The 13698-nt window shown below is 35.0% G+C and overlaps 1 protein-coding gene across 2 annotated transcripts in view; it reads right to left on the minus strand.

The window, feature by feature from the left end:
- EXOC6B (exocyst complex component 6B) overlaps positions 1–13698 on the minus strand; it is a 548300-nt gene that overhangs the window by 303209 nt on the left and 231393 nt on the right. The window lies entirely within an intron of this gene.

The following is a 13698-nucleotide window of genomic DNA, read 5'->3' on the forward strand; positions in this document are numbered from 1 at the left end:
CTTAATTAATTACCACTCCATACAATATATCAGTGAACTACATAATAACCTTAACGAAAACAACTATATCTTCTTACACTATGACATACTTGATAGTCCTTTTCTAGGTCTCTATTAATTTTTACATAGCACTTTTTGGAGATATTTTAAGCATTCATTCATTCAGTCAGTCACTCATTTGCTCCTTCTTTGTGGTGGGAATAACAAAGTATTCTGACATTTCCAGAAGTTCTAGTTAAAAACATTGCGGTAAGAAAATAGAATGGATTCTACCTATGCTCCTTGAGAAAATCTGGGGTGTGGACAGGCACAAAATGAGTTTCCACTCCAGTGTTAAGATTCTAAACTACCTTACCTCTACACTGGGGTTTCAGTTATAGGACCCTAAAAATATATTAAATCCAATACAGTCCCAAGTTCAGCTTTCCCAAACCCCTACAATTTAAAAAGAAGTCAGTTCTAGCCATAGGATAAAAACAAACTTCATTACACCTGCTACAACCACAGAAAAACAGGAGCTCTAGTTATAGCATTTGCTTCTGGTTAGAAGATCATTTTGGTAGATGCAACTTACGTAACTGTCTGAATGACCAAATTTCCCCTATAAAACAAAAGGAAATTCCTCTCCGACATGTCCTCTAGTTTAAATGACAAGGCTCAAGTTACAGTTATTTATGTCCCCACCCCCCATAATGTCCAAAATTATTGGGACAGTGTATTAAGCTAAATATTTAGTATAGAAGGCATTTTAAGGAAGTAAAACAAAAAGAACCTAAATTTTTTTTTCATTTAAAAACTGAAAACAAACAAACAAAAGCCTGGCAGTCACAACCAAAATAGAAAGGAAAAGGAAGAAAAATATGTAAGCAATCTGGTTGACTATCTGAGATGAGGAAGAGAAGATTATAAATGCCAAATCTAGAGATCTCAGTAATGGGAGAAATTTGACACAATCAATAGAAAGAAACATTAAGGGGAAAATAAAATATGGAGTATGTGTCAGGAAAGAAAACTGCCTGTCCAGAAAATCATTATGAGAGGGGGTCTGTATGTCTGAAATACAGACTATGAGCAGACAGAAGGAAAACAGCAACTAGAGATGAGCTAAGAAAGTTAAGCCAAGGACAGAATACAGAAGACTATGTGAACCAAGTGAAGAAATTCACTGTATTCTGAGAACAATGGAAAACTAAAGTAGTTAAAAGCATACTTTTGATAGAATTTAAATTGTGTTTAGAAGGTTTACTGAGTGTTACATGGAAATAAATTTTTTGTTCATTTTATCACAGCTTTATAAAGAGTTATATTATTGTAGTGTCTAAAGCTGTTTAAGTGAGATGTTATTGTTTAAAGAAAACAAACAAGGAAACACACTTGAGAAGTTCAACAGTCCCCAAGTAAGCATTTTGAAAAACAAATGTCTAGGGGGAAAAAAAATGTAATCTTTTTTTTGGGGGGTGCTTCTTGTTTTGTTCAAAGCCCATTGATATGTATGCCCATGGGTAATAAGGTCACCAGGTTAAAAGAGCAATATGACAATCATAAAAAGTGAGATTACAGCTACTACAAACCAGGGCCCATTAGCCCATACTACAGGAAAGTTATCACTATAAATGGCTTTTCCTGTGGCCTTATCAATGCAGTGCACAAAGTATCTCGCCCTCAGCGTTTCTCTATGATCTATGTAGTGTTTATGCCTATCTAACCTCACCAGGCACTAGTGGGGCAGCGAAATTAGAGGCCGTGAGATATGGCAGGAGAGGGACAGAACAATCTGCTAAGTGTCAGAGATGGACTAGGAGTCACCAAATATTTCAGGGCAAAACTTTCCACATTAAAACGAAAAATCTCTAAAGAAAATACTAAACATACGTTCTGTTGCTCTGAAGTACTCAAGATCACTATGGAAACAGACCAGAAAGCTCCCAGCTCTGTTCTTACAGTATGAGCCGGCTTCTCTACAACTTGCATTTGTCTTAGATAGTGGGGGAAAACAGAGGAACGTTTTGAGAGGGAAAATAAAGTTCATTTAAAATGAAAAACTTTTAAAAACAGTTATAAAAAGGATCGAGAGGAATAGTGTCTAAATATCAGCGCCTGAAATATTAGTCACATAAAGTCCTTAAAAAATAAATTTCAAGTATATAAATATCAGAATTCCTTCCTAATGTCATGCTATTCCAAAGGACTTGAAAATGCCACCTATTCACAAATTACTGTTCTGAAAAAGACTGTTCCATTAAAAGTCCAATTTTTTTCCTATTTCCCAAAGAAAATGTATATATTTCAAATAAACATGATGGATTTTTTTTTTAACCAGGTCTCTTCAGAGTCCCTTACAAAGCAGCTTTTCTCTAGATCCATTAAAGTATAAACTTTTTGAAAGCAGAAAGTGTCCTGGTCACCTTCACATCTCTCACTGGCTTAAATGAAATTTAGCATAATTACAATTTAACAGGGTTATTTTTTGCAGATCTTTTCAGAATACACTTGAATGAATATACCAATGTGAACTGTAAAAATCCCACGACAGCAAGAGTACAGAGTTTCACTGAGATTTCAAACAGAAGCCCTCTCCCTTTATACATATATTTTAAACAGATCAATTAATGAGACTGGTGTTCCCCAGAAACACATCTTCAGAGACAACTTTAAGAAAATCTAGATCATTAAGCTAAATGCCTCTGGCAATGCTGGAGGTCTCTATCCACAATTTCTAATTTCGTGTGACTGGTCAAGAAAAGTGATGTTTCCCTCTCTCTCTCTGTAACATGATCTTTGAAAATGTCAGAGAAGAGTGAGAGGAATCTTATTTACAAACTCTAGGCACCTAGAATTTTGCCATATAGACCTCATTCTCATTTGTCTTCATTTCTAGCTTAGGAGTATTAAATGACCCTGCTTGTGTGCAATACCCAGACAGAATATGTGTATATATATATATATATATACACACACACACACACACACACACACACACACACACACATATTTTTAATCCTCACCCGAGGACATTTTTTCATTTTTTGTTCAGATAGAGTAGGAGGGAGAGAGAGGAAGAGAGGAAGAGAGAGAGAGAGAGAGAGAGAGAGAGAGAGAGAGAGAGAGAGAGAGAAACATCGACGTGAAAGGGACACATCGAGTGGTTGCCACCTGCACGACCCATCCAGGGCCAGGGACAGACTGCAACTGAGGTATGTGCCCTTAGCGAGAACCAAACCCGGGTCTCTATGGACCGCAGGTCGAGGCTCCAACTGCTGAGCCAAACCAGCCAGGGCCAGAGAGAATATATAAATGCTCACACAAGTGTCTCTGTAAACTATTAAAAGAGTTCAAATAATGGATTTTTACTCTGGTTATATAAAATAAACACAAGTCAACAGTCTCAACGTTTATAATAGAATCAGATTAGCTCTAAAAAACAAACAAACAAACAAACAAAAAACTAGGTTATGGTAAAGTACAATTGTGATGAAAACTAAAAATACCAGTCAGAGCTCTATGTACTTACTAGTGATAAGTACTGACAAAAACTATGTGAGGTTGATATACGATTTTTTTTTTTTATCCTCACCCGAGGACATTTTTCCATTTTTTATTCAGACAGAGTGGGAGGGAGAAAGAGGAAGAGAGAGAGAGAGAAACATCGACATGAAAAGGACACATCGAGTGGCTGCCACCCGCACGACCCAACCAGGGCCAGGTTGCATGTACTGCAACCGAAGTACACGCCCTTAGCGGGAATTGAACCCGGGTCTCTCTGGACCGCAGGCCAACGCTCTAACTGCTGAGCCAAACCAGCCAGGGTGATGTATGATTTTTTTTTTTCATTTGCCAATCCAGATGCAGCAGAAACATTTTGCTGTTTTTTAAAGGGGGGAGGTCTCATTATTTTAATCAATAATAATTTTAAAATCTGGCCATCAAAACTACACTCCATCCTTCAGATGTGTTTTAAGTCTGTGTTCCAATTCTTGAGGCTAATGGTACTTGGTTAGGAGTAAGAACCCTAAAATTCTTACCTCTGGTGCCACCAAAACCATTGTATAGCACGATAAGAGTGAAGCCAGTCGCTACTAAGTGAGGTGTTTTGTTCGTATTTAACACATAAGTCACTTATTTAATGGTATCAAACTTGTGAAGCACTATGAGACTGCTGACCAAAGTGTTTTATAAAACCCAAGATAATACTACTATAAATATATACGTAAACAGCAACCCTCCTGCTACCACTATACAATAGGATCTTTAAGCCTAACCTTGAGAATGCCAAAACTATTTATTTTCCTTTCATTGAAAACTCCAGTAGCCTCTTAGACTCTTCAAGTATTTATTTTCCAAGTGCTTTACTATAATAGCCAATTGTTACCAAAATTCTTTAAGTAGTTTCATTAAGTAATTCCCTGAGCACCTCAGAAAACATGTCACTTAGAACTGCTTATATCTGTTCCTTTTTCCACTCTCCAAATCCTTTCCTTGCTATTATCTGCAGTTACATGACCATGAATTTTGTAGTTTCCCCCGGCTGTCAGCGCAGGCCATGTGAGTAGAAACCTTCAGATTAGAACGGGAGGAACATGTTCCAGGAGGCTTCCTGCCCACGCCACCTCACCCCATCCCCTGCTCCAGCAATGATCATGAAGGATTGTGAAGAGGGTAAGTTCTAGCTCTGCTGCTGACTCACCTCCCCTAATTATAGCCAAGTAAAAAGAGAGAGTATTGAAAGTAAGAGGTAAAAATATTCTGAAATGTAACACAATTACTTATGTTCAAAGAGATAAATGATCAACTAAAGTTCTCATAATTATTCCTAAATCTCTGCTCTGAATCCTTCCAAGTAGAAGAATTAAGGGGATAAAACTATTAGTTTGGGTGCTGAGGCTAACTTATTCTTAACAGAAAAGCAGGTGACCAGCTTGCCATGCACAATGGCTGCTCGGGGAATAAGGATTTATGACACAGAAATAAGGTCACTTTGAAATATGCTTTTAAATTCAGATTTTGGCAAGACTTCCAAACCTAAGAACAGGACAAGGTGGTAGGGAGTCCTTAGGAGACAAAAAAGGGGATACTCAAATGGAATTGGGATAAGCTGTTCCGAGGCAGAGGTCTATAGTCAGTAAATACCTGAAACCTAACTCATCTTGTAGTTCCCTTTAGATGAGAGATTGCTTCCAGGTCTTTGATGGATAACATTCAGAATTTGGGAAAGCTTCTGAAATTCTAAACCAAATTATATATTCATGTACCTATGTGTATTTATCTGGGGGGAAAGGTTCACAGCTTTCATTAATTCTCAGAGGCCCTTTGCCCAAGGAGTAAAATAACAGTGTACTTGCTAGAGTCTTTGTAATAATGAATTCACTGCACCATTACATTCTGTATTTCCTTATATCTTCGGCTGGTTTACAGTCCTCTTTAGTGATGGAAGGGAATTAGATACAATGAGGTTCTTATAATTCATGTAATACTGAGGGGTTGTTAACTACTAAAAAATTCATATGTTGCTGTAATTTTCTTTTTCTTTTTTTTATCCTCACCCGAGGACATTTTTCCATTTTTTGTACAGATAGAGTGGGAGGGAAAGAGAGGAAGAGAGAGAGAGAGAAACATCAATGTGAAAGGGACACATCAAGCGGCTGCCACCCGCAAGACCAACCAGGGCTGGGGACAAACTGCAACCGAGGTATGTACCCTTAGTGGGAACTGAACCCGGGTCTCTCTGGACCGCAGGTCGATGCTCTAACTGCTGAGCCAAACCGGCCAGGGCTGTTGCTGTAATTTCTATCCCTAAATCCAAGATGTCAGGAAATCTTTAAACTTATTATAGTATAATATACATGCAGAAAAATACAGAGATCAAAGTTACACTTTTATCAACATTTTAAAATCTGGAATTTAAAAAAAAAGTGTTAATATGCATTTGATATAGATACCCAAGAGGTATCTAAATGAGATTATGAATGAGACCCATACACTAAAAGTATGGTTTTATTTACAGGTTTGTTCCTCTAGTCTCTTAGTGACACCCAAGCTCCTTTTATTGGAGAAGAGTCAGAAAGATATTGCAATATATAGAGGAGTTTTAAAGTACATAAAATATTTTCTAAAATTAGCTGGTTTCAAGACTTGGAACCCAAGCCCATCAACATGGCTACATCACTGAGTTGATAGAATTTTCAAAAAATCTGCCAAACATACTGGTTTCTTATCTTCATTAGACAGATGGTCCAGCTATTTTTTAAACTATTACTATACTATGCACAAGAATTTCATATTAGTATTAGTATTAGTATTAGTATTAGTATTAGTATTAGTATTTACCATTTCCATTCCAGAAAACATTTTAGCTTATTATTTTCACCCTTCTCAACAATATTATCTTGACTGTAAAATGTTTTATACCCTGCTCCTTACCTGCCCATCTCTAAACTGTATATGAAGATTTAAACAGTAAAAGTTGTTTAAAATAATTCTATAAAACATATCTACCATTGCCCTACACACTTCCATTGCATTACTACATCAAGGACCAAGTCTCAATTAACCACTATCTGACCCTTGTTCACTTTCTTCCCTCCCCTCCTCCTACCAAAGTTTGCCCTTCCTGCCAAAGTTCAGCACTTCCTAGAAAAGTCTCACTGCCTGTTTGATATTGTACTTCACTTTAGTCACCAAAGGAAGAATTTACAGGTGCTTGGCCCCATCTATAAGACCATGACCGAAATCTGACCTCCTGTTACAATACGTGAACTCCTGCCCTACTGATAAGGCTGGCAGATATAAGTAGGATTTTTCAAATAATCCTTTGGGAATTTATAAGCAGCACAGCCATAAAAGGGGGGTGAATGGAAGGTCGGTTTCACTAAAAATAATAAATATTGCCATGTTTATTCAAAGTGTGCCTTGTTATCCTCCAGGCCAAAAGTTCAGATAAACACTATTGTAAATGACAAAATATTAGAACTTTTTGTTACTTCTGTTATGATCCTTCCGTTGGACACCAATAGAACTGTTTTCCCTCGTCTGAGTCCCAGCCCTGATATTGTATAACACTGCCTGAGACTAAAATACTGGATTCATTTGCAGGTCAAAGGAGGGTACTTATCTTTCAAAATCAAAAACAAACATTTATTGAGTATTAAGACTGAGTGCTAAGGGCAAGGGCTAAAAATGATGAAGAAAACATGGTACCTGCCCTAAAAGAGCTTATAGTCTATTGAAGAAAAAGAATACATATTTAGAATACTATGATATAATACAGTAAGCACTACTGTATTGGGTACTGGGTCCTATAATAGTACAAAAGGGATGGGGGTCCTTTTGTCAGGAAATGTCAGCAAAATGTGCCAAAAGACACAAGTATGAAATAAATATGAATCGGTAAAATAAAAAGAAATGCAAATAGTAATTCAGGCAGTAGGACTAGAATGAGAAATGGATGAGAAGTATTTTGGTATCATTTCAGCAAGGTGGTAACAAGCAGCAGAAATATGGCAGACAGGACAGGGAAAACCTTCTACACTACTATATGCTATGTCACCTTCTATAATTCTAAACCGTACTCCACAGATAACCACTAAAAGAACTTTAATTGGATAACATATATGTCAGATTGGTATGACAAATTACTATCACAATAGGGAGAAGTGAGTTAGCGGTTTACAATATAAGGTAAAGAGAATAGGAGGCTGTTTCAATGACCATGCTAAGAGTATGAACTGGGGCAATCATTTTAAGATGGGGCAGACGACAGGAAGTAAAATATTTTGCAATCAAGGTAACATTTGCATGATTTGGAGATCTGAATATGGTACTGAGAAAAAAGAAAGAGTTTAGGTTTCTGTATGGTAACTAGACAGATGATACTGTTATCATCTGAGCTCCCTGTAAATGCAGAAGATTTTAAGTGGGTGGTGGGAGATCACGAGTTCATTTTGAAATATAAAGAGCTTGTGCTGAGAATGGAATAGCCGAAAGGTAAGGTTCGGTAGACTATTATATGAAAAGTGTAAAGCTGAGAAGTAGAGATACAGGTTTGAAAGTCATTCACACATTAAACTAGGAAAGCAGGTAATATCATTCAAGAAAGGCAGCCGAGAAGGAAGAGATGTGGAAACACTGAGGGACACACAGCCGTCAAGCCCACAAGGACCAAAACAGGTAACAATTCTTGTAGGGCTGGTAGGAGAGAAGGGAAGCTGCCAGAAAGGAAGCAGACGGATTAGAGTTTTAAGGAGTATGTTTATCAGTAAAGTCAAAAGCAGCTGAAAGGTCCAATAAGACACAGATTGAGGGTAGGGTATGAACAGAAAATAAATATACTGGGTTGACAAGAGAATGAAGAGCGAAGAGGTAGAAACAAGTGTTGGAATGGAAAGAAATGAGAGGAACAAGATTTATTTTCTCCTCAGCCTTCATTTCTCTACTCTCAAATCTTTTCTTAAAGTCTATTGTTCATATTAATTAGGTCAGAAAAGAATAAAATATTTGTATTACAAATCTTCATATTAATATATATGTATTTGGGGGTACGTGCCCTTAGCGGGAACAGAATCTGGGTCTCTCTGGTCCACAGGCCAACGCTCCAACCACTGAGCAAAACCGGCCAGGGCTTAAGAAATATATTTTTAAATATCTTGCCAATATTATGAGAACCTATTCTTCACCATACATAACACAAATTACTGCTTTGAGAGTAAGGAAACAAATACAGGAAAGTGACAAATGACAGCCCCCCAAAAAGCTTTGAAAAGAATCATCTCTAGAAGTTACCATACAGTCTGGCTTACTTTTTAGCAAAGGAGATATTTGAGTTATTAAAGTCCCTATAGGTCTGGAACAGCAATGTCTAAAAGATAACCATGTGTTCCAGGAAAAAAAAAAAAAATAGAGCTGAGTTCTTACCACTAGTTATACCTTTTAAAAATTAGAAACATTATGAATGGGAGAGGAGGCCTGTTTATGCCATATTAACAAAATGATTGTGCCCGGCTGGTGTGGCTCAGTGGATTGAGCGTCATCCCATGGACTGAGAGTGAGAGGTCCTGATTCGATTTCCAGTCAGGGCACATGCCCAGGTTGCACGTGATCCCCAGTAGGGGACGTGCAGGAGGCAGCCTATCTATGTTTCTCTCTCACATCAATGTTTCTATCTCTCTCTCCCTTCCTCTCTCTAAAACAAACAAACAAAAATCAATAAAAACATGTTTTTAAAAAGTTATGAATAGCAAATATTTCAACATTGCAAAATACCACTGTGTAGAATTTATTTTTAAATGGGCAATTTAAGGTCCTCTGTTTAGTCTTCACAGTTTAGGGCTATATAGTCTTTGTATACTTAAGAATGTATACATTTTAAATAATTGATGAACTTTTTACGTTGATGGCAGAGATTAGAACCTCCATCTACATGTCTGTACTTTGTCAAACAATTTTTAAAATACTAATAATGTGTCTAATAATAAGCATCAGAGATACATAACTTCTGTAGAATAATAACTGCCATCTATTAAATATTAATTATATGCCACAGACTGAGCCAGCACCGTTCATACACTATCTAAAACTTCACTAGGCAGGTAATTATTATCACATTTCACATGTGAAAAAAACCTAAGGTTTAAGTGACTTGCCTAACACCACACAGCTAGTAAGTGTGCAAATAAATTACTCCAGTACTCTTATGAATCACTATTAGAGCTTTCAGTTGAGAAAAACTTGTTACAATTCTTGTATCGTAAAATCTCACAAAAACTAGCATGCAAGTGATGACATACAGTGCTATCATATTATAGTCATTCAAAAATTATAACTTCTGCCCTGGTAGATTGCAATTTTATTTATTTATTTTATTTTTAAAAATTAATTAATTAATTTAGTTTTGTTACAGATGTTTCTCCTTTTTCCCCCACTGGTACCCCCTCTCCCTCCCTCCCCACCCTGTCCCCAGCTTTGTTCTCCATGTCCATTGTTCATGCACATATACATATAAGTTCTGTGGTTTATCTCTCCCCCACCCAGCAATTATTTTTAAACATAAGTTTTTGACTTATTCATACATCTTTGCTTCTCCAAATCCATTTTGTGCAGAAGAAAAAAATCAGTAAGTGTTTATTGAATAAGTAAATGAATAATAAGGTTATAGTTAGCATATGTTCAAACAAAGGAACAGCATTCTTTGGCTACCACTTATTTATTTATTCAACTAATATTTATTGAGTACCTATCATTTGTCAAGGAATGTTGTTGGTACTGAGGATATAACATTAAACTAAACAAACTATTCATTTTCATAGACTTTACACTATTTGAGAGAAAAAAATTTAGTTGATTTTGCAATTATGAGGCTTAAAATAAACCTTGAAACTTGATATGAGTGAATATGGTTCTTTTTCTATAGACACGGCTTAAATACAGCTGTGAACTCCTATAACCATACATACTAATGAAGAGACTAAACAAATCATGGAACATAGATGCAAGATGATAGGCATAAAGGAGAAAGTTGTGCGGCAAAGGAAAAAATGCATATTACTGTATTGGGGATTTCTATTCAACTGTCAAGGAACAGATAACTCCTATCTTATATAAATAATTTCATAAAATAAGAGAAAAGGGAAGGACGTTCAATGCTATCATAACACTGACTTACAAACCATATAAGTACAATACCAAGAAAAGGAAAAAAAATTATAGCCTATGTTCCTTATGACCATACATATAAATACCAAAAAAAAAGAGTAAAAATAAATAAGAAAACAAACAAGACAGATTCCACAAGATGTCAAAAAAACAGTAATACATCCTTACCAAGTTGGATTTATCTAAAGAATGCAAGGATGGTTGAATATTAGAAAAAAAATCTATCAATGAAATTCACCACATTCATAAATAAAAGCATCAAAATCACAGAATTATATAAAAATATTTGGGAAACAAATTCAATAAAATTCAACACTCATTTATGTTTTTATTTTAAAAATTCAGGAGTCTAGGAATAATTAGATGGATATTTACAAAAAACCTATTGCAAACATCAATTAAAGGAGAAACTAGAGATACATTCACTTTGAGATGAGAAATCAGACAAAGAAGCCCATATCACCTTACTAAACAAGGTAATGATTATTCTGGTGAATACAATATAAAGAACAATAAGATATATGGTTAGAAAGAAAAGAAACAAAATCAGTATCTATAGATATTATGGATCAATTATATGGAAACCTACCATAAACCAAAAAACAAACTAATAAAAGAGTTGAGCCAAGTTGCCAGATGTAAGGTTAACATACAAAAATCAATAGTGTTCCTCAATATCAGCAATAACTAATTAGAAAATAGAGTAGAAAATAGGAACAAAGATTATAAGTATTTTGCTATTATTCTAACAAAGAATGCTCAAGACTATTAACATAAAAAAGCTCAATTAAATAATTTAAAAGTAGATCTTACTCTTTCATGAATGAGATGACTCAGTATTATAAAAGTATAAATTCAATCAACTCAAATCAAAATACTTTTTTTATGAATTCAAACTGATTCTAAAATACATATTAAAAAATAAAGGTCTATAATAGTGAAAGCAATTTAAAAGAGGAGAAATGAGAAGGGACTTTTATCATTTATGCAGATATGTTACAAAACCAAATATAACAAACTATAAAGCTGAGAAATAGATTTATACAAATATGGATATTTAGGGTATGCCAGAGGTACTACCAGGAATTACTGGTGATGTACAAATTATGTAGTAGATGAGATTGGTAAAACTAAATTCATCATAGAGAAAAAAATAAGTTATATCTATACCTTATACGATATACAACAGTGAACCCAAGATAGATCAAAATAAAAATATGAATGGTAAAATGTTAAAGATCATGTAAAATGCTCTATGACCTCAGAATAGAGAGGGATTTTTTTTTTTTAACAAGACATAAAGTAAAAATACAAATTACATATAAGGTTAAAATTGATGGACTTGATTATATCAAAATCAATAATTTCTGTTTCATGAAAAATAATATAAATGTAGTTTAGTGCATGGTGGCAAACTGGGGGAAAAAATTATTTACAATATCCTAAACTGTCAATATCAACCATGTATAAGAAATTTCTGAAATTTTTCCAGCAAAACAAAACACACCTAAAACAAGAAATCTTGAGAATATCATGCTAAGTGAAATAAGTCAGACAGAAAAAGTTAAGAATCATTATGACCTCACCCATGTGGAATATACAACGGAAAGCAACAAATGAATAAGCAAGAAAAACAAAAACTCATAGACACAGACAACAGTATGGTAGATACTATTGTGAAGTGGGATGGGGGTGTGTGGCGTGGTAAAGGGCAATGCAGGTCAAATATACAGTGACCAAAGATTTGACTTTGGATGGTGGGCACATAATGCAATATACAGATGATGTATCAAGAATTCTACACTTGAAATTTATATAATCTTATTAACCAATGACATGAATAAATTTCATTTAAAAAATATAATCACTGTGAAATAGAAACAAAACAAAAATAAACTTTTCACCTATTCTACATATAACAGGGTAGCCATTTCAGAGAGAAAAAATTATACTTATTTTCTAGGTGTTTTACTGAAAAAAATTCAATACACAATTGAACAAAGGTTAAATCTAGGCAGTTTAGAGAAGACAAATCTTAATCAGAGAAATACAAATTATAACAAAGAGCTATCATTCAATAGCCATCAGGTTAACAAAAATTAAAAATTAGTGAAATTAAGTATTTTACATATTCTTTATGACCCACGAATTCTATTCCTAGGTATAGAAATCAGAGAAACGTATACACAGGTCCATAATGGGATACTATTTGAAGAATGTGAGGGGCAATTTAAGTGTTGATCACTAACATAATAGATAATTAAAGCACAGCAAATACAAACCATCAGTTAACTATAATGCAGAAGTGGAAGGCAATGAGTTAGATACACAGACAATAACAAGGCTAGATATTAGAAATAATGCTGAATTTAAAAAAAATACAAGAAGTAAAACTAGATCCATAAGACACCACCATTTGAGTAAAATAAAAACACTTACATATACAAAAATGACTATTTTTCAAGGACACAAATATAACCATGACATATATTAACCATATTAGAGTTAGTTGGGGATGGGAGACAAGTGGGCTTGTGGATAGGAGATGAATGGAAAAGACATGATAAAATAAAATACAAAAGGCAGCCTTGTATGAAATGATGACAGTGTGTCACAAACTAACATATATATGATTTCTTTAATTCTCTGTATATAAGATTGAAAAAAATTGTCTACTTATTTTAAATGCCTTGATACAACTCAATTTACATCCTGCTTCATCTTTATGTAACAAGGAATGATAAATGGAGAGAAGTGGAGAGGGAGAATAGAGGGGGAGGGGAAGAGGGAGCTGGAGAGGAAGGATAACTAAAAGGAAGGAGAATAGAAGAGAGGAAGCTACCCGGTCTTTCCTCACACTAATAGAGATCACCACAAAATGCTGCAGGCCATAAAGTCCACAGACCAGGCCCAAACTGTCCAGAGTAATGAATAAGTGACACTATGTTACCTATATGAAGAAATAAAATGGAGAACACACTGAGCAATAAGATACACTCAGACTCATTTTGTTTAGCATGACATTAAAAACAACCTGATAGAAGCTTTACTGAA

Source organism: Molossus molossus, unplaced genomic scaffold (assembly GCF_014108415.1).
Source record: "Molossus molossus isolate mMolMol1 unplaced genomic scaffold, mMolMol1.p scaffold_m16_p_15, whole genome shotgun sequence".
NCBI lineage: Eukaryota > Metazoa > Chordata > Mammalia > Chiroptera > Molossidae > Molossus > Molossus molossus.